Source organism: Ixodes scapularis, unplaced genomic scaffold (genome assembly GCF_016920785.2).
Source record: "Ixodes scapularis isolate PalLabHiFi unplaced genomic scaffold, ASM1692078v2 PGA_scaffold10__122_contigs__length_95168666, whole genome shotgun sequence".
NCBI lineage: Eukaryota > Metazoa > Arthropoda > Arachnida > Ixodida > Ixodidae > Ixodes > Ixodes scapularis.
Genome location: NW_024609836.1, coordinates 80,727,241 through 80,747,891, shown reverse-complemented (window position 1 = coordinate 80,747,891; position 20,651 = coordinate 80,727,241). Strand labels below are relative to the sequence as shown.

The 20,651-nt window shown below is 46.8% G+C and overlaps 1 non-coding gene across 1 annotated transcript; it reads left to right on the top strand.

Annotated features, from left to right (window-relative positions):
* Window positions 1-1,084: 1,084 nt before the first annotated feature.
* Window positions 1,085-19,629, top strand: LOC8041210. The gene is made up of 5 exons (XR_005716603.3): window positions 1,085-1,214; window positions 10,239-10,377; window positions 11,853-11,998; window positions 13,613-13,745; window positions 18,794-19,629. It is a non-coding gene; the product is annotated as an uncharacterized LOC8041210 (transcript).
* The last annotated feature ends 1,022 nt before the right edge of the window (window positions 19,630-20,651 follow it).

Sequence of the window (20,651 nt, the reverse complement as noted above, 5' to 3'; positions counted from 1 at the left end):
CCAAGAAAAAAAATCCTTTCACAAGTCAAGAAACATTTACGTGTTACACCTAAAGCGATCGATTTATTAACCTCGGAAAGAAAACATTTCCACACGTAAATTTATAGACTAGAGTCGGTGACATTTTTCTGTGCTAAAGTGGAAAGACGCAGGAGGAGTTTTCCCTGAATTCTTTACCTGTCACCGACTATAATCTAAAAAAAAAAGAGTCCCTTGCTAAAACTGGAACGAATGGACCCACAAAGGGTTGACATCGCGTCACGTGCAAATTAAAGACGAACGAAACAAAAAAAAAAAAAAATAAATAAATAAAAAATCGCGACACCCGCGACTTTACGCGCGGTCTATGACTGATTTTACGCGTCGCGTCTCCAGGCAGAAGACGACGCCAAAGAACGTCTCTCGGGGCAAGGAACGCTTGTTGGCCAGTTGAAGCGTCTCACGTAGCTGGCGTTCTTTAAAGGGGTATTCACACGAGGGAGAAATCCCGGGGATTTCTCCCCGTCACGCGCATCCCACGACGAAACCGACAGGCTTTGCGATGTGCAAAAGCCTCGCGTTTTCATCTCGTGATGCGCGCGTGCCTGGGAGAAATCCCCGGGATTTCTCCCTCGTGTGAATACCCCTTAAGTCGCGCAGTCTTACTTTATACAAACGACAGGATGTTCGACGCATGCACGATGACCCACGTATGTGCGGTCGTGCCTTAGGCATCTTCTAAACACGTTCGTTTCGTGTCTGCAAACATTCCTTGCTCGACCGATGTCACAGGACCCGAGGAAGAAACACACCTCAAGCCAATGTTTCCAGACCGACGTTTCTGTACACAGTGTGACCAGAGCTTAACCGACCATGTCCTTGCATCTGTCAGACGTCCGTTCTTGCTGTTTCTTTTTCCCGCAGTCGGCGGAAACGCGGAGAAGGCTCGTCTCTCTCCGCGACCTTCGACGGAAAATTGAAGAAATCACAACACGTCCGCGCGATCGTGTTGTCGGTGTGTGTGTGCGCGTGTGCGTGCGTGCGCCTTCAAGGTAAACATGCCGCCGCGCTTTCCACGCGCGACCGGCTGCCTTTACTCAATTCGCCCGGCCATGCCATAAAGAGGCGAGGCGAGCCACCGGATGTTGCTAATTCCGTCGCAAACGCTCGGAGGATCAAGATGAACCACAGTACGCTGCTCCTGCTCGGTGCCGCCGCGTTTGCCTGCACGATCGGTGAGCTTCCTCCGTCCTCGTGTTCGCGTTTCGTTGGGCTGCCGTATTTCTCGCTGAATCTCTCGGACCCTTTCGTCCATATCTGATGGTTTACCCTTTCGGTGCACAGGCAGTAAGACTACGGAGTGTTGGCGGGAACGCGTTATTATTATTTTTTTTGTAGCTTGCTAGCGTATTCGTTTCATTTTTCAAAACAGTAACTCATAACGTACGTACGCTACTTATTTCGGGTAACACGCAGCGTTGTTACGCGGCTTCGAGACTTCGAACTTCAAGAAGATTACACTTCAATATTTTTTTTTTGTTTCCCTGGGTGACAAGTCATATGGATTCTCGCGTCCTTCCTCGTAAATACTCAAAGAAAAAAGTAAAAAAAAAAGTTTAAATATAAATGTATTTAGTTTCCGCATGGACACTGTGTTTCTTCAGATATGGTGCTTGTGCGTATGCCTGCAACCTCAAATCAGTAAAACGATTTCATTCATACATGAAGAACGTAACGCGTGAGTGACATGAGTTAATTTCTCTCGATACTGTTAACGCGTTACCTTTATTTTGAGCCAACGTAGGTCGGTGCCGCGATTCCTTTTATTTCGGCGAAGAACGATGATAACGCATTTGGCTACTTTTCTGGCTCATGTGCGATGCCGACTGCAGCGCCGCCGCAGATGCGTGACGTCACAGAGTTGAGTGGGTGTATGTGGAGACCTGTATGAGATCACAAAAAGCGTTCTTTCCGTCAGCTCTCCCCGTAGAATGCCGCGAATGGGTCCCCCGAGTGATTTGCGGGAAAGCAGGGGCGCCGGTTTTCTTGACTGCACCGTTTCAGAAAGATCAGGCGATATCGTGTCGCGAAACCTTTTAAAGTTTATCGAAAAACGGAAAGAAAGCTTTCTTTCGACTATTTCAGACAGCTCTCGAGATAACTGCGTTAAAGGCGACATTGCGATATTTGCGAAGTTGCCTCGAAATTGGTTTTTGCCACACAAACGGGCACGTCGGAACCAGTAGCGCAGATTACAAATTACGATCATTTGTTGTCGAGGAGTCATCAAAGTGTAAATTTGTCTGAAGGGCTGAGTGACACCTCCGGCGTCGTGGGGAACGCGACGTCGAATGCTGTATTATGAGTGCAGTGGAGCTTGTTCCCGACCGTGCCCAACATTTCGGGACATTCGGATGGAACAAAACACATTTCAAGGAAATATCAAAATTCGAATTGATTTGCGTACCCAGAGAAATACAGTCCTCGGGAACATTATGATATCTTGTGAAGAAAAGCAGAAACCTATAATTTTGTTAACGTAACATATAAAATTAAATGAAAAAAAAAAATTATTGAGCCGTTGAGTAAGGACTATACGGGTCCAAAAGTTTAATTAAAGCTTATAGATATTTTATGAATATCATCTAAATAATCGCGGGGAACATTGCGATGTTTGTTGTTTGTTCAGTTGAAATTTTCATTTTAGTGCGTGCGTCAAGGCGTTGATGTTTAAGAAGGTTGTAGTGGGGTTACAAGAAATTTGATGGCGTGAAATAAATCATTAAAATTTCCAACCCGACATTAAACAATTTTCCCTCGATTTCCAGTCACGGCGGGCGTCACATGTTGTGTAACTTACAAGTTGATCGGCGCAGTCTGAAGACAAAGTATTTCATGCGTTATGTTTCTTTTCTGGCGTGTGTTTTTCGCGCCACGTTTCATCCTGTACGCCTAAGACGCAAGGCCTAACACTCGGCTTCCATGTGTTTCGAGGCGAGAGGGAGCGCCGAGACAGCGGGGAGTAAGTCACGCACCGCTCGGAACGAAAGACAAAACACACGACACAGACGTGACAGAAAATTCTGAACAAAGGCACGAACACATTTATTGTCTTGATCTGTGGTCATCCCGACGAAAGGTGCGCACACACATGTCGAGGACTATCGCCGTCCCGAGAAGACGGAGAAAACTAGACACGCGCGACGGGGCCGCCACCCGGTGGAAGGAAAGGAAACCAGGCACGCATGCACTTGGAGCGACGACGAAGAGAGGGCGTTGGGAGCCCTCTGTGAAGTTTTTGTTCGCGCACAGCTAGACACGCGCGACGGGACCGCCACCCGGCGGAAGCAAAGAAAACTAGGCACGCAAGCGCTTGGAACGACGACAGAGAGAGGGCAGTGCGAGCCTTCGCTGAGTTTTTGTCGACGCACACGAAAAATCCACGGAACCCTAGACATAAACAGCTTCGCTGTAAAAAAGACAGTCACCACAGGCCGCCTACGTGGATTGAAGAGCTCACACGAGGACGAACGCTAGACTGTACGCGCTTCGCTTCGACCGCACAGGGTCGCGCAACATTGCGGTTGCCACTGCTGTGCAGCGACTCGGTGCTGAAACGAAGTTTGGAAGTTTCGGAACTCTGAGAACATTCGGTGACTCTAGTCGAAGCGTATATTTAACTCACTCTAGTCGCCGACAGCTAGGGCGTGGCGACTCCTAAGCGAGCACCTTACTATCGTTTCGCAGTCAATGCAATCACTGCGTAAGGAGATAAAAACGCCGAAAAACGAATATGAAACAAGAAGCGTGGACACAATAACTGACGCCTTGCATTTTTTAAACTCTCGGTGACTATGCGGGCAGCAAGTCGTCTGCTTTTTGCTCAGGGGTTGCGGTGACGTCAGAACGACACCGAGTTCTGATTGGCTTTGTGTGGAAGGATACTGGGCAGACCTCAATGCTTTTGATGCCTTGGGGTCTAACCACTATTTTCTTCAATCAGCCAATAAGAACTCGGCGTTCTGACATCATCGCAACCCCTTTGCAAGAAGCGGACGAACTTTGTCTCCGCATAAAAGCTACTTTGGGCGTCTCGGTTCGATTTGCTGGCACTAATGCGTCCGGGCTGCACACAGGCAAGTATTTTGTTTATTTATTTATTATTCTATTTCGTCAGACACGTAAATATGGAGAATGGAGAGGTGTACATAGAAATACGGTCGTCAGCCAGCCAATGTGCGAAGAAAGAAAAGAACGCTAGATGACACAGCGTGTCCACGAATTCGGAAAAAGCCTTTAAATTGACCGCAAAAATCGGCTTGGTAACGTATCGTGCTACGATCTGCCAAAGAGGTGCCCGAAAGTGGTAGAAGCATCCGCATCAAACTTTCAAAAACAAACTTACCTCCCTTACAAAAAAAGAAAAAGAATATCTGGTCAGATCTGAAGTTTTCAGATATGGCACATATAAAAAGGTTGGCCACATATATTCTGATATGGTATATTTGCCAGATATAGTCTGATACACCCTGCCAGGTATAGAAACCCCAGATCTGGCGAGGCATTTAAAAAAAAGCACACAATCCTTCAAATCAGCACTTTATATCTTTTTATAGTCTACAATTCTCGAAAAAGGGGTTTCCCCCAAGAGCCCCGACCTGCACTCAAGGAATCATGGGAACGGAGTTTCGTCAGCTCCCTAGTGATCGTCAATTTTGACCAGTCCCATGGTTACACAGTTTTCAGTGTAATTCGGAGTCAGCCTAAAAGAGCGTCGTATAGAACCCAAAAGCCTATCATATCAATTTTAAAATGTATCGTCAATCTTAGGGTTCATGATACTGTGCACGCGATCCGCCTTTCAACCTGGCCTGAGCCGCAGAAATTTCTTACAATATCATGCGGCGTACATTCACACGGTCCCCGCGCTGGGGTTTTGATGTCAAGCGTCGGAGGCAAAAAATGATCCTGTCGTTCTCTACCGAATTCCCTTTCTCTTTCCAGGCATCATTTCCCGGATTGCAATGTTCACTGCGATCATCGGTTATCTTTGAGCTCCGCGGGAAGTTAAAGTGCGCGGTTATTCTTTGTTAATGGTGCACGGTTCGACGTCGGAAATTCAGTGCACAAACCCAGGCTCCGTCGATACATGGTTCCGTCGATTAAACTGCTTGAATAGACGATGTGAATTCCGCTGCTGGTAAGACGTTCGGAATCGACTTCGGTGGAACACCCAGCTGCCTCGGTGGCTTCGAGGAAAAGTGCCAGATCCCCAGATGGTGGATTCGAATCCCGGCCGAGGTTCTCCGCAGCCTGCCGGAAACTTATTACGGAGAAGGCGCCGTGTAACTGAGAGTACGGCTGCACGTCGAAAGATCCCCGGGCGAGGCAAACTAATTTTCTGTGGTGTGCCAGATGTCCTTCATTGGCTTAGCGCGTAAAGCCCCCTAATTGAATTTGCCATAATCAGAATGACATTAAGAAGATATGTAATTCAGTGTATTTTGCGTAATTCAGACTGCATTTATTTATTTTATTTATTCACTTACCCACAGCTCCACTGGCATTACAGTGGAGGGGGAAGTGTACATCAATGTGATACATTTAAGCAAATATAAAGGAGCATACCAGAACGCGCACAACAGAACGCGCACATGCATACCCAGTGCACGGGAAACAAAAAAAGAGAACACTTCTCACAATGCAGCAAAAAAAGCGTCATTGTCCAAAATGTCAACAACCTCCGAAGGCAATTGGTTCCATTCGCTAATAGACTTGGGGAAAAAAGAAGATTAAAACTGGTTTGTATTATATTTATATTCACGTACCTTTCGTTCGTGATCGACACGATGAGAGATGTAATGCGGGGAGAAAATGTAGTTTTCGCGCTGTATACCAGTTCTGCGGTGGTAAATGTTATGAAACAATTTCAGCCGTAGTTTTTTCCTTCTTTTTCCAAAAGATTCCCAGCCTAAGAATTCCTTCAGACTCTTCATGCTGAGTCGCCTGTTATAATTCCCGGAAACATATCTAGCCGCTAAGTTTTGAACTCTTTCAAGTTTATTTCTATCAACAGCAGTTGGTGGGTCCCAGACTGTACTCGCGTATTCGAGAACAGACCTGATATAAGTTTTGTACAACAAATCTCGCGCACTTTGCGGAAATTGTCGGGTATTGGGTCGTAAAAAACCCAATACTTCACAAGCTTTCCCTGTTACGAAATCAACGTGCCTGTGCCAACACAAGGATGGTGTTAGGTATATTCCTAAGTCCTTAAATTCAAACACAGTTTGTAATGGGGTACTGTCAATCATGTATACATTTTTAAGTCCATCTTTTTTTCTTAAAAAGCACATATGTACTGTTTTTTCTAGGTTTAGCTTCATATTCCATTCTTGGCACCACCTGTGTATTCTAAATAGGTCGCGTTGCAATGCATAGTTTTCTTCCTCGCTTCTAATTTCTCGATACACGACGCAGTCGTCTGCAAACAGTCTCATATAAGAAGTGATATTTTCTGCGACGTCATTCATATAAACCAAGAACAACGGGCACAGCACCGACCCCTGTGGGACGCCTGACGTCACGTCAATAGTTTCAGATGCAGCACCATTTACTACCACATATTGGGATCTTAAATTTATATATTCCTGAATCCACTCAACTTGCGAGGGTTGTATTTCATTAGCATCCTAATGAAGGAATGGTCATGGGTTCTGCTAAAGAGCCAAGTTTTTTTACACCAGACTCAGACCTATTCAGCCTTCATCACACGAAAAAACAAAATTGGCTATGCCTGAACATCAAACTTAAAGAAACAACTTCTTGTGTTGACGCCTAGTTAAAGGAAGAGGAGGGGGGGGGAGGGCAAGGATGCTAGCAAACTGCATGAAAGCAGAGGCTTATTAAGCACGGAGCTCGCTTCCTTATTGTCTGCTACGCTCGCACTTGAAGGCCGCCTTGGTTAACCTCTCTGTTTCGTCCTCCCGGTCTTATCATCATCTCATTTGAGTAACTGCTTGCCTTGCGACTGACCGCGACGACAAGACTTGGCAAGGGCGCCTTGTTTCACATAGTGATAAAGGCTGCTTTGAAGGCGTCTTTCCTCTGGGCGACCTTCATTTATTAACTAGCTCTCCGAGAAGCAGACGGACCCCGGTAAAGTCGTACGTTTCGCTCGAGAACGTGGCATTCAGCGTGTGAACACTTCGATGGCGATGATGGCCGCAATTTTTTCAAGTCTCCTCACGGGCGCCACCGCCAAGAAAAGCCGCTAAGACGTTTCCACGTAGCTTGAATCAGGGGACGGCAGAAAACGAAAGCAAAGAAAGCACTCGGTTTCTGGTGAACCGGCTCGGTCGTCATTAGACCTCTATAATCGCTCGGGGAAACGCGCACATTGCACGTCTTGATCGCTGCATCCTTCTATCGTCGCACTGAAACCACAACAAACAAAAGCGGATACCGAAACATCCTTGACATACGCAAACCTGGGCGCATGGTAAGAATAGTACAAACATCGCTGCGAAACGTGGGTGTCTGTATGCGTCGTCAACAGGCTTTGCTTTGGTATACGCATGATACTCTAACGAAGAATATGCCAGTTCAGTTTCCTGCAAGACACGGCGGCAGCTAATCACACCGAACCATAGAAGGAAACCTGCAGCGGATGACGAAACTCAGAATACGATTAGATCTAAAACAACAACAACAATGTGATTAACGCAGGGACATTGAGCAAGATTACCGCCACGCTCATGCGTGTCACTCGATACGTTGATCAACTCAAAATGCAACACAACCTAAAGAAAAAAAAAAAAAAAAAAAAAAGACGTCGCTTGTTAATAATAAACCTGAAAACTCGGAGAAATAAAAAGAAGGTCAGTCACTCTTTTCTTATAAGAACTTGTTTGCCTCCTTTCCTCTTCAGAATAAGAGATAACAGCCACGGTTGAGAAAGAAAAATCAATACCCTTCCTGCATCCCAAGTGAAGCCAAAGAGTGCCATTTGCCACGTTCCCAAACCGTACAGATCTCTCGTTTGCATTTTTTTTTATCGCAAAAGACGAACCGCATGCAATCAATGTTTATGCCATTCCGTCCGTGTTCAATTCCTCCCTTCGGTCGAGGCAGGGTTTTCAACTGAAGAGTGCTTGCTATCTGCCATGGAGACGTGAACTCCGTGGTTTCCGGACGGTCTGGAGGATTGGCGATACAAACATCTTGTGTAGGGTATGGCCGCTTCTTTGACAATAAAGAAACTTGATTTCGTCCTTCAAACCCGTTTTTTTTGTTTTTGTTTTAATTTTCTAGTCGATTTTATTTCTCTAGCTTTCCATGCTATATTGGGAATTTCCGCGAGGCCGGCAATCCTGGGCAATTCTCTTCGTGGCGCCGCGCTTTTTTTCCTTGATCGCGTGCCGTCGTGGTTGACTACCTATGGGTGCATCAAGTGTTCTCTCTTTTTATCCGCTACGTTGTCGTAATAGACGTGTTGGGCCCACTCAAACGTCCCTCGAAAGACCTTTCGATAATTGCCCATTCTTTCAAGGTTGTACAGGTTGTACTGACTTTCTCACAACACGCCAACGCTGCCCATAAGCAAACCAACCGGTGCGCACACGCCCATTAGATTGCGTATATTTTTAACCGATAATTTACCGATCTTTTTCCCTCGTCCTTAGGACGGAAGGGTTCATGTGTATTACCGGCTTCTAACCATTTCCAGTAAAGGCTGTGCGACCTCCTTCCAACAACGTATGAGCGCCACACAAACACCGTACTAGCGTTTAGCTCGAACCCGTGTCATCAATGGTTGGACACGAACCTCAGCAAAACGCTGACGAATCACTGGTGCCCTGTCCGCGCTAACCTGTCTTGTTCGGGTCATTAAAAGAAAAAGAAAAAAAGATAACCATTACTATTACAGTTTGCTGATATTTATTCAATTAGTTTACTTGACCACTTGAGAGGAAAAAATCAACGACCGTTACTTGAAAAGGTAGTCATTACTTTTTCCGATTACGACAGATTTCCAAAAATTCTGCCGGTTCGAAAACAGGCGTGCCGTGCTGTCCATTATTGTATTTGCGTCACCGGAAAACCATCTTCTGAATCCACCGCCTTTTGTAGACCTTCCCACTGTCGGAGGTTTGTTTCGAGAATTCCTTGGTAAGATGTTTTGTGGAAACGACGGGCGCCATCAGGAAGGGCAGGGAAAAATGGTAACGGTTTCAAGTGGAGGCAACGCCAGGCGAGGGGAGAAAGTGCAAGCGCTATAGAAGGCTGGGGAGGAGAAGAGAAACCTCCTCTTTTCTCTAATGTTCATAGTGCTCTCCATTTGTCTCATCGCCCTACTCTCCCGTCGTGCCTTCCTAGTGTTCGCCCTTTCTCCCTTTGCCTGGCGTTGCCTTCGTCTGCACTGCACACAAGCAGTGACTCGGAGTATAGTGGTACAGAAGTACACTCGCACGCAACGCAACGTAAATGACCAAGAAACTCGTTTGTTGCGATGCAATTTCAAGGACAAAAGCGAGCGTTTTCTTTCAGTCTCTCCTTCGCAGAAATTGAAGACGTAGTTGGGGGTGACCGGAGGATTCCCCAGTGACGATATTTGAATGCGGGACATAGATTGGACCCGAGCATTGCGTGAGCGCTCAATTTGGGCTCCTGCGATAATCGATAGCTTGGCAAGCGTTTGGGTAGTGGCCTGTGTCCAATCGCGGCAATGACGACAATAGCCGAACCCTAACGATTTCCAAAACTCAGTTTGTGTCCCGTGCATTGCCAACCCCAGAGCGTGGGTATGATCAACATTGGCGGCATTTAATCGGCTCCATGGATTACGTGGCCGCTTGTTCTGGCTGCCAGTTGAAATTTTGAACGCTGCTTGTTTTTTTTTTTTTTCTGCGACTTCTATTGCGTGTGGTGAAAAACAAGAGCGTGTTTCAGTACAATAATCGTTGCATTGACCCTTTAAGAGTTCAGGGGAAGCTCCTCCCTCTACTTTAGCAGAGCGAACGTGGAGAGGAGGTCGCCTTTTCTCCAGCGTTCATTCTGCTAAAGTGAAGGGAGAAGCTTCCCCTGAACAGTCAGCCTGTTCGTGGCAGTCTCCTCATCTCGGTGGGTCGGGGACAAATTCGAGGCTCCTATTGGTCGTAGTTAGCAAGGTGAAACTAGGCGTCATTCTTGGGAGTTCCTAACGCACGTCCCGCTCGTTTCGACCCTTCATGACGCCGTATGCGCCTTCCACCCCGCAGGTCTGTGCAGGGCCGGCGTCTACAAGGACCTGGCCGAATGCACCACGGAGAATGTGGAGAAGTGCGGCGTGGACTTCGTGCCTTACTTTGGCGGAAATACCTTGGCTGTGAACGCGGCTGACCTCGAGAAGCAGTGCACGTGAGAAGCAGAGCCGTTTGATTTCACACTCGCTTAAACGCTGGCTTAACCGATAGCTGTTGGAAAGTGAAAAATCGGCGTTAATCGAAAGCAATATATAAAACGCCCCAATGTGCCATGAAATCATAAAATAAAAAATAAAAAAAAACTGCTACAGGTGGCAACCAGTGCTGTACAAAAATTTAATTTTCCACGAATTGTACATTTCATTGTATGGTTGCGTGTTCTCCTGGACATAGCGTACTCAATCGGCGTTCCTCTTGCCCTTATTCGCTTTCGAGAGACCCTAAAACTTTTAGTACGCGACTTATGTTACCTTTACGTCACGTTACGAGCTCAGAGAAGTTTTGTTATCGGGTCCCAATTCCTGAACCAATGACAAAGTTAGGCGTCGCCGCATGGTTTGTACCTGGCATGTTTGCGCCTCAATCTCCCCAGGCAAATGCCAAACGTGTAGGCTACCTTGCATGGTTGTTCGGTTGTCATCTGATATCTTTGGCTCGTGTAAAGCCCTTACAAAAATATTTATTAAAAAAAAAAAAAAAGCCTTGGCATTTTTTTTTGGTTAGTTCTAAAATCATAAGGCACTGCTAGCCAAAGTACATTGTCACTAGAACTGGAACTTCATACCAAAACCATAATAGTTCGGTGCCATGCCCCTCGGTGGTCTCCACTCTTGGGCCAAATTACGTTTTTCTCTTGCCTGCTGTCTGTTTTTTTCTCTAGATTATTTTTTGCTACAAATTTGTATGCGCAGGTGCCATAACAGTAGATCTCAAAGTGGCATCCCTTGTGTTTTTATCACGGTTCAATAATTTTTACTTGATTGAAACACTGTTAGGTACTTCGAAAAGTACGTGTGTTCGGGGTGTGTACCGAGAAGCTGCCACCCTCTCGACAGCTTAGAGAGACTATCCAAAAGTAGTTCGCAATGTGAGTTTTTTTCTCTTTAAATCTAGTTTGAATTGACAGTGTGTAAAACAACGTGCCGCTATTTCGTCGTCTGCTCTTCGCAATGGCATAGACCCCTCTCAAAAATGTGCGCCTTCCAGTAGCTTCTGCGATGATTATCCGACGCCACCATATTTCGGGCATGCCCTTTGAGCGTGCATTGGACACGATGACGCACGTCAACATTTGGTGCTCCTTCGGGTCCAGATGTATTCGACAAGAGTGCAGCGCCAGTGCACGACTCGTGCTCGGCTCCAAATGTATTCGACGCTAGTGCCGCATCAGCGCTCGGCGTGCGCTCTAATCCGATCGTAAACGTCTCGCACGAAGGGAGACTCAATATCTGGTGGCCAACAGTGTGGCTCGATGGACGATTCCGTGAAGGGTTCATCGCCCTCCTCGAAGTTGTCTCAGCTCGCGGCTCGACAACCTCGGGGCTTTCTTGCTTATGCCACTTCCGCATGTCAACCGATCATCCAAGATTCGGATAACTTGACCAAATTTCGTTGGCCTGTTGCGTGCAGCGAGTACCTGACCCAGCTCAAGTGCTCGGACGACTTCTCCGTAAAGTGTCTGGACGGCTTGCCCAAGGGCACCATCCTGCTCATGCTCAGGGCGGCTCGGGACGAGTACGACGCCATCTGCAATGTCACGAGCCCCAGGCATCAGGGTAAGGCGGTGTTACTTTCTGTGGTCAAGGCCAATACTTTTCTTCTTCCCTTTCTATAGACGCTTTGTAGCAGCTGTGCATGGACGCGGCCATAACCGACCTTCAGTTTTTGTTTACTGCTATTTCGTTTATTTCCTTTCATCATTACCATAGCAGGCCAGGTTATTGCCATATTAGATTCAACTGTGTCCTTTTCTAACGCATCGGCCTTCGTAGAGGATCGTCAACTACCGTTTCCGTTGCTCGGCATCTCGGTAAGACAAGAAAAGGTCAGCAATGGCGGCTGTAATTTGGCGCGTGTGTAAAGCGTCTATACGCATCAGAGTACCCTGAGTACAAGGCGTACGCTCGGACATGGTAGGAACTATTTTCCTATAATCCGTTTCACATCAAATGACAGTTTGATGGACAGTCATGGAAGTGATGAAAACGGTGTGATATCCTGCAAGTGTTCGGTCATCCTCGGAGTCTGCGAGTCAGTGGGACTCGGAACAGAGGTCCCGGTCCGCTTTCCGACGAAGCCAATCAAGCTGCGCCAAGGGTGCACCGTCACTGCACTCGACGCCTTTGTGCAATCATGGGCAGAGGAAAACAAAAACAGCGGAAGATTGTGGGGCATATATTGCGCGTGATTGGTTTAGCCGGGCATACAGCAAATGCACAAAGACGGCGCGCGCCGTGAGGATGCACTTTTAGCGCTTCTTGATTGGCCCCGTCGGTTCATATGCGGCGAGTAAACTAGTACAGATCGCTCTGCTATATGTGTAAGAAAACTAGTGCTCTGCCTCTTGCGCAAGAGTTGCGGTGGTGTTTCTCTGGGTGTTTCTCTCCAGCCCGAGGCAGACAGGTGCCGGCCCGCGGCACCTCTGGTTGCTTAAAGCTTTATGGGTGCGCTGTCGCGTGCGCAATCACCCGGCCAACGGATAAACTACTCTGGTTGATCGTGGTCACGTGGTTTGATGACATAGCGAAATTTTCTGGTTAACAGAACACCACCAAGCATATAGCTTGGAAACTCCTATAACAGCTATTTCCGTAAAATGGGAGCTTTTACGTTTTTTATTGACGTACGAGCTAATGAAATTGACTAAAATACCAAAGATAGGCGCATCTCCATATGAACAAAGCCTGCTCTTCTACTTTTTAATCTTCCTGAGAAGCGCATGAGAGCGGGACATTTCAAGTGAAGTAGACGGAGATGCCAATGGCTGACCACGTCGAGATCAGTAACGCTACTATAATATGAGATTTATGTTTAGGCTACCAAAGCGCTCAGGCATAACTTATTTCACTCCTTCATTGTCATTAGCAATAGTTTTGTTTTGTTTTGCTAAGACCAACTTTATTTAGAGTTTAGATTTATCATGGAAGATTCTTATGCTATGAACAATTGTTTTTAAGAGTAATTCTTTAACCACATTCACCAGGCCCAACTTAGAAACAAAAATAATAAAAGTTCCTCGAGATCAACTGTATAGGAAAGGGTCAGACCTGATTGACCAGCGCAATGTACATCGACGAATTGAAGTCCAATGCAGATGCTTATTCGGCGTTTTTTTTTTTTAAATGTTCTTGACAAGTATTGTGCTAATGCGGTTTTGTGCACGTTCTCAGAATACCTGAAGAACGTCGGATGCATCAACAAGGCCGGCCCGGCTCTGACCTCTTGCATGAACAACCTGTTCGTGGGTCTGCACAGATCGGCAGGGAAGGCCGCCGACCGCCTTAAGATCCCGTACACCTGCTGGTAAGGAAGAAAACTGCCTCGTGCATGGGCGTACCAACCGGGGGGCCAACAAGGGCGCTTGCCGCCGACCCCCCCTTCCCCAGTTCTCAGAGTGTGTGTGTGTGTGTGTGGGGGGGGGGGGGGGGGGCAAGGCATGTGGCTTGCCCCCGCTGAACAGCCACCACTGGGCAGGGCAAACAATGTGCGGCAGCTTCCAAAAGCCGCCCTCCCCCCCCCCCCCCCCCACCCCCCCCCCCCCCCCCCGCCCCTCAAAAACAGGTGGGTATGCCACTGGCCTCGTGGGTGTCCCTGTCGATCCAGCTTGCATCTGCGAGGCACATACATCCAAAGTTTTATGTCGCAACTTGAAAACGAATGTCTACGGACAGGAAACATTGGGTTCGACGAATTGAAGCGTGCTGGTAAGTTACCTGGGTAAAAAGAGAGCGACATAAAGGACAAAGACGAGACAGTTGTTTTGGTTCTGTGTTCGTCCTTTGTGTCGCTTTTCCTTTTATTCCAGAAAAATTGGGTGATGGGGAAAAAAGGAAAGGGGCTGCCAAGAAGGCAGAGGACTATAAGACAGTGTCGGGTAGAGGAAGGATTTTCTTTCTAATGCTAGTCAAAGAAGCGAGCGATTGTGTATTCTAGAAAAAAAGAAAGAGGTTGGTAAATTGCTAGGCATGTGTGTCGCTTACATGAAACGTTCTAGAATCACATGCGTTTAGTGACTCTCCACGTTGCCAGACGCCAGACGCCTACATTCACCGCACTCTTCATCAGGGTTTAACGCGTGCCATGTGTAGACTTGATAGTTGTTCCTAGAACGAAGCGATACTACCGGTAATCGGGCTGATAAGCCTGGCGATCTTCCAGAGCCTTCCACACTCTCAAGGTCCTCTCCCTCGGTGCGCACAGGTGGCTGGACTCTCCCTCGCCTACCTCACTTCTCCTCGCATACCATCTGGTCCCATGGCCTCCCGTCAACCAATTAGTGTCGAGCACCTTATTCCTTCCTTCCCTCCCACCAACCAATTAGAATCCAGCCTCGCGGCCAGGCTCTTGTCCAGGCTTCACTTCTATCTGGGCTTCAATGAAATGTCGAACACCTTGCCAAAGAACGTTTCACGTTTAAAAATTGAGCTCTCCTTGTTTTTTTCTTTGCCACCTTTTTTATGAGATGTATACACCAAAATAGTGCATTTTGTACTTTTTATGCACACTAAAAGGCCGATCTGCTTTTGAAATAAAAAAAAGACAGACTAATTCAAGTTGAAAAAAAAAAAAAAAAAAAACTGCCAATGCAATGCGACCGTTTCCCTGGTATCTTTAGCGTGTATCATTCACTAGGGATTACACTACGTTTTCTAGTTTCGGTGCGATTAACTTTTTATAAAGATCGAACTTGAAAATAATGAGTGGAAAAAAATTGGCAGCCGCCTTAATCTCCGAAGTCCTATGCTGCGTTAAATGCAGTATTTAAGGAACGATATCGTTTAAAGTTGTTTAAAAGACGCTAAACAGTGGTTTTGGAAAGTGAAGAACCCATCTTTATTTTGTAATACATTTCTTGCTAAATAAGGAGGAAAACTGACCTTGTGAATAGGTCACATGACATCAGTTTTCCCTCCAAATCTAGCGGGTGTTACATTTAGGGGCCGGGATGCAAGTCTGGCAAAGCACTTTATTGCGAAGTGCAACACAGGCAGCCTCGGGACCAACAACTAGTGGTACATCAAATCGGGGCTCAATATATACAGATAAGATAGACCGGACGCAGGCGCACAGCACTCTGACGTCATACATAAAAGTGCATACTTCATGGCATGCTGTTATCATAAACACGCAGATACGACACTCCCTCCCCAACTATTATTCAAAACACTCCTATTGAAAATTATCAAACCGGAAGCGATCAGGAGGTCGCCTGTCTCTCGTGCTCCTCCGTATGACACAAGGAGGTTCCTTACTGGTAGGCATCCCACTTGGGTGACGTGCAGGCTGTGCAGGCAGATCACCGCTGTAGTTACTAGCAGCAGGTGTAGCGACTATGTCTGCGGCATGCGGCATGTCTAACTCGGGACTACCTTCCGGCTGCTCCGAACTTTCAATGGACGATCGTCGCAAATGATCAGCGTGCACAAACCTTACTTTGTTTCCGACGACAACCAAGTATGTGGATGGCGACTTTACGTTAACCACTTTACCGGGAAACCATTTGACCACATCACCACGCAAAGAACGTACAAGTACACGGTCGCCCACCCCAAAAGATCTCGGCTTAGATCTACGCTTATCGGCACACATTTTTACTTTTTCAGTTTTCTCAATCATTGCACTTTTTATATTTGGCCGTAGCAACGATAAGCGAGTTCGCAGTTTCCGTCTAAGGAACAGTTCTGCGGGTGTCTTTCCCGTGAACGTGTGCGGCGTTGTGCGATATGAAAACACAAAATTGTCAATTCTATGTTGTAGTGACCTAGTATTTCCTTTTTCTTTGTCATCGAGCAACTGTTTCAGCAGTGCTTTCTTTGTTGTTTGTACAGCACGCTCTGCCGCCCCGTTCGATTGCGGGTGATAAGGCGGCGTGAGCGTGTGCTTGACACCGTTAGCTTTCAAAAAGTCTCGAAATTCTGAGGCTCGGAACTGCGGACCGTTATCAGTCACTACTTCCATCGGCAACCCATGCGATGCAAATAAAGAACGGACAGTTTCAACAGTATTGTATGCGGTCGTCGAGCGCATTATCTTGACTTCTAACCACTTGGAGAAAGTATCAATCGCCACAAGAAACGTCTTTCCTTCTTTCTCGGCAAAATCCAAGTGTACTCTTTCCCATGGATTTTCACAGAGCTTCCATGGTGACAACGGTGCAGGCTGTGCTGCGGGCAGGACACTTTGACAAATTTTACACTTCCGTACAGTTTGCTCGAGTGTTTCGTCTATACCAGGCCACCAGACCATTGACCTTGCCACAGCTTTCATTTTTGTTATTCCGAGATGTTGTTCATGCAGTAAACCTAGAACAACATTCTGCAGGGATTTTGGAACGACAATTCTGTTTGTCCAGATAATACAACCGTCGTCAATGTAGAGTTCCAGACGTCGTGTCCAAAATGGCTGCAGTTCGTCAGGCACACTTTTAGGCCATCCAGACCATATCATGTTGCGAACAACCCTTAATTGGTCGTCGCGGGCTGTTTCACGCTCGATGTCTTTTGCAGTGAGTGGCAGATCACTGACCGGAGAAAAGTAAAAAATATCTTCCGCGTGTTCCTCAGTGTCTGCAAGTGGCAGTCGCGACAAAGCATCAGCGTGGCCGATAGACGTTCCGGGTTTGTGCGTTACTTTGTAACGGTAATCCGCCAAAAATGTCAGCCATCGGTGCACTCTTGCCGTGGCAACAGCGCTTCCCTGTCTCTTAGGGTCAAACAATATCGTCAGCGGTTGGTGATCTGTCATCACGTTAAAGGCTCGCCCGTACAGGTACTTATGAAACTTCTTTATGCCGAACACAATGCTCAGGGCTTCTTTCTCTATCTGGCTGTAATTACGCTCAGATGTTGAAAGTGATCGCGACGCAAATGCTATTGGTTTCTCTTCACCGTTCACAATATGTGCCAAGACAACCCCAAGGCCATATTCTGACGCGTCACACGTTAGCTGAATATCTTTCGTGACGTCATACAGCTGGAGAACACTTTCATCAGTCAGCATTTCTTTACAAGTTTTAAACGCGTTGTCACACTGACGTGACCAGTGCCATTTCGTCTCCCTGCGCAGCAGATCATGCAGCGGTTCTAGCACTGTAGCTAGACTAGGTAAAAATTTCGCATAGAAATTTACCAAGCCCAAAAAAGCTTTCAGCTGAGTCACGTTAGCCGGTTTTGGCGCGTTTTTTATGGCTTCTACTTTCTCTGCCGTGGGGTGCAACCCATCTTTGTCAATTTCGTGCCCCAGATACTTCACTCTTTGTTGAAATAGCTTGCATTTTTCAGCATTGACCTTTATGCCGTGCTGACTTAGGCGTATGAGCACTTGCTCAAGTCTGTCATGACACTGTTTACGTGTCTCTCCTGCGATGACAACGTCATCTAAATAGCAGGCGGTTCCCGGCAGACCGTGCAGGACTTGATCCATGACGGCTTGAAAAAGTGCCGGCGCACACGCTACGCCATATGGCAAGCGCTTGAACCTAAATAGGCCCAAATGAGTGTTGACAGTAAGCAGTTCTTGTGCTCGCTCGTCTAGTTCGAGCTGTAAATACGCCTTCGAGAGGTCAAGGACCGAAAACACGGTTCCACCACGTAGGGTGGCAAAAATGTCCTCGGGCAGCGGCAAAGGGTACTGGTCAACTTCCATGCAAGGGTTAACAGTGACTCGATAATCACCGCAGATCCTAAGCTCTTTGCTGTTCTTTTTCGGCACGATTACGAGGGGCGTAGCCCATTCACTGTGCCTTACCCGGTACACGACTCCAGCTTTTTCTAATTTTGCCAATTCCTGCTCGACCTGCTCGCGCAAAGCGTATGGCACTGGACGCGCCTTACAGAACACCGGGCCGGAGTTTTCTTTCATACAAATGCTAGCCTTAAAACCCTTTATCTCTCCGTACCCTGGCTGAAACACGTGGCGATACTTTTCAGTCAACGGTATCGTTTCCGCGGTCAAGGCCTTCACTTGCACGACTTCATGCCATCTGATTTTTATTTTGCTGAGCCAGTCTCGGCCAAATAACGTAGGCATTCTTGCGCCTTCAGTGTATAGGTCCCTCAACATCGGGTCACGTGACAGAAATTTTTTACCGAAAAATCTCACGTGGAGACTGAATTGTTTAGGTAACGTTATGTCAGGTCACACGATGTCAGTTCCCCGCTGCATTTAGCGTGAAACCCACGGACAAACGGACAGAAAAAAACTTTTGATTAAAAACATGTCTTGCTTTAACGAAGAGGTAACCCAACATACAGCAGTAGTAACACACTGAACGTGGGTCTTCCACGAAAGAAAAGACTTCCGTGCATACTGTCTGCTCACTGAAGGCTTTCTGCTCATTTTCCCCCTGGCAGCTACTACGCCGACTTCGCCAGCTGCGCCACCAGTGGCCTGAAGACCAAATGCGGCGATAAGGAGGCCGAGGCCTTTTTCGACACCATCATCCAACACGTCTTCGGCGAGGTGCTCGACCTGGCCTGCGGCAAGTACAGGGCCGGTTCGGAAGCCTGCAAGAGCCTGACGCCCCTGCCGACCGTGGACGACGCCCGCGCTAAGGACAAGGGCTTCATCGAACCCCTGACCGTTATCGCCAGCAAGCTGGGCTAGCGTCGGCATCGATGCGGCAAGGGCGGCACGGACGAAACGAGCAAGAGCGCTGGACGCCATAAGGGATAAAGTTCTGTACATATACGCATATTCATATCACAACCTGCCGGGATGTCACCTACGCGTTGAAGTGTTTTCGTTTCTTTTTAAAGATGCCGTCGATGCTACGGTCACTGACGGCCCAAGAAGCGCAAGTCATTGCGAGTCCCGTCATCTTATTGTTCCGCAGTTAAAAAGATTGCGACCCGATCAGAATGGTGAAGGACGAATTAGCAAGCGGTAGCTGGAAAGCAAGAACTACGCCCTGCGTTCCTTGTCAGTAACTATAGGAGACATTACGAATCAGACCTAAAGGGCAAGACCACGTCAGTACACCAGAAGACAGTACGACTCATACCTGAAGGGCAAGGCCACGGATCATTCACATCGCTCGATTGGTCGAGCCGGTGAACGTACCGATATAACGAACGAACATTGCGGCATTACACTTTTTGGCCCTGCTTGACTGGCTTTCGCATGAATGAATGACGTTTTATGCATTTGTCAATTATGAATGAGTGAATTAAACTTGAGTTTCTATATAGATCGTTGTTTCTTTTCTGTTTCTTTGTGTGTGTGCGTGCGTGCGAGCGTGCGTGCGTGCGTGCGCGTGTGCGTGTGCGCGTGCGTGCGTGCGTGTGTGCGTGTGTGCGTGTGTGTGTGTGGGGGGGGGGATCCGAGGATTGTTTTACGTGTTCGGAGGAAACGGTAAAGTTGTACGCACCAAATACCAGCACCAGTTCTATATATTTTCAATATTCGTATACTTTCGGAAGCGCGCTACACGCAACTGATGATCTTGCGGTTGAGGCCGGTTCACACATTTGAGTTATCTTGTAGTTGAGTGCGTTAAGCTTTCTTGCAACCGCTTAAAGGACACTGACATCCCCACATTTTTTGTTCTATCTTTTTTTTTTTTTTTCCAGGATATTATGTTGTCCGAAAACTACCCAATCATTATTTTGCTACTGCGTCACGTATATTTTTAATTAAGTCAATATACGGAACTGCTAGAAACCGAAACAGGACTGGGGAGGAAGAACAAATTTAGAAGAGGAGAAGGATACCGGAAGTCACGTGGTTCTGGAACTTATTATTGGGTGATTTCAGATAAGATCGACCAAAGGATGGCTAGTCGACATTTTCAAATCAACTGATGTTTTTATATGTTATTGTCTAGTGTCTGGTATGAACGAATCCAAACTTAGTTTTGACTAGAAAAAATACTTGGGGACAGGAAAAATCGTAAGGCATGAGGTGGTGGACAATTGCATTAACGCGCACTGATGGAGGGGGCCCGTTTGAGAGTGAATAACTAAAGCGATAACATTAGGAGAACTCTAATACGTTTTAGGCGCAAACTATGGGTATAGCTTGCTTGTAATATAAAGTAATCATATTTATTTAAAATTTATTTATTTTTCTAAAAATTGACAAACATGCCTGCTCGAACGACAAATGGCAAACTTTGGAGGTCTGTATCTCATGAAATAATTTAATCATTATGATATAATTTGCAGATATTATTCTACTAATATATAGCTAATATTTAAAAAATAACTAAGG